The 1,778-nt window shown below is 37.5% G+C and overlaps 1 protein-coding gene across 1 annotated transcript in view; it reads left to right on the top strand.

Annotated features, from left to right (window-relative positions):
• The window catches only part of LOC106812690 (nipped-B-like protein A), an 85,810-nt gene that overhangs the window by 32,186 nt on the left and 51,846 nt on the right, over positions 1-1,778 (top strand). The gene's annotated exons all lie outside the window — the stretch shown is intronic.

Here is a 1,778-nt window from a genome sequence, read left to right on the forward strand (position 1 = left end):
AACTAGAGTTTATTTTGTCATAAGGTAGTGTGATTATGCATGACACGAAGTATTTGCTAGTCTAGTACTGGGGAAATTAGCGTTTGGATGCGCATTGTGCGGCTTTAATACATGAATGATGATCATAAAACATGATAATATTGAATGCTATGTATAATTGTATATATACAAAGTAAGATTAAATTAAATCTATGCTATTATTAAGTTATTAACCGATTATCCGATTATAATCGATTATCGATCGGTTAAGGGAAACCAATAATCGATTATGAAATTCCAGCCGATTCCCATCACTAGCGTGAGATATAGGTAGGTACGTAGTTAATCTGCTACGTTATGTATGGGCTCGTTAGCGGCATCTTTATAACTAGCATCATCATCGTCATCACGAGCATACAAACGGTGGGCTAAAGCGGAGAGGCTACAACCACTGTCTGTTTATATGAATACCGTGATAATTAATAAATTAAAAAATTAATAATTAAAATTGATAATTAGACCGATGATATTAAGTTATGATTTACACAATACCACCAAATTAGATTTAATTTCATGTGTTTTGCGGGGGAAGGGCGGTTTTCACTTCTGATGTTGATAATTGCCTTCCTTGATTCCTCATTCACTAACAAATCAGTTCTAGATCCACTACAGATTTCTGTGACCAATTTCATTGCAAAATTATTATTAATAGGTATAGTGTATGCGATTTAAAAATAGCCTAGATGCGATTAAGGATGGAGTTTTAAACACTCTTTGTGATTAAATTGCTGCATTATAATTTATACTTCCTATTTTGCCGTTATCTTGATAGAAATAATCTCTGACAATTCTCACATTGCATGTGGTGTGCACATCATGTTCATGTTCATACAGTAAGTCAACGTTTTTTTGCTGTGTACTTAGGTTAAAGACGTTTCATCATGTAAGATTTAGAGGAAATATTTAGCATCACTAATACTTGCTTTTTATGCAAAAACCATTTTACATATACCCATGAAATTGTGACATAAAGGTTGTGTCTATATACATTATATCAGGAGTGTATAATAATGACATTGTCATTACTTGTCATTATTTGTCATTATACACTCCTGATTGTATGGCACGGTTTATTTCCATTTTGCCATTTCCCACTTCGCCATTTGCCATTTCGCCATTAAAAATTTCCCACTTCGCCATTTTCCCTCCCATCTCGCCAGTTTCCCATTCCGCCATTTCTCCCTGACCGCCCCCTTGTTCGAGGTGGGTTACAAGTAGGCCTCTGTAATGAATAAATTATAACGAATCTTTAGATATGGAGTCAACTATTTATTTGAAGAACAAGAAGGCGAAATCGTACATATATCAAAACATATGGATCATGTACAGGCACCCTAACCCTAACCCTAACCCTAACCCTCACCCTAACGACCTAGAAATGACTCTTTTTTAAGAACTGGAAGGATCAATTTCGTGCAGGGGTTGGAAGCAACATAAAATATTGGCGAAATGGGAAACTGGTGAAGTGGGAAAATGGCGAAATGGGAAACTGGCGAAATGGGAAGGTTACAGCCCTATAGACCGAAGGCCCGATAGACCGAAGGTTTATTCGAATACGCAGTGGCCACACGTCCGGAATCGGTCGCCTAGCCTCCAGGCTACGCATCTGGACATCCACTGATGCCGTATTCGAACGTGAATATGCCGCACATCCATTGATGCCACTATAAACCCTAACCATAACCCTAACCCTAACTCGAACCCTAACCCTAACCATAACCATAACCCTAACCCTAACT

The sequence above is a fragment of the Priapulus caudatus genome, unplaced genomic scaffold, assembly GCF_000485595.1.
Source record: "Priapulus caudatus unplaced genomic scaffold, Priapulus_caudatus-5.0.1 Scaffold675, whole genome shotgun sequence".
NCBI lineage: Eukaryota > Metazoa > Priapulida > Priapulimorpha > Priapulimorphida > Priapulidae > Priapulus > Priapulus caudatus.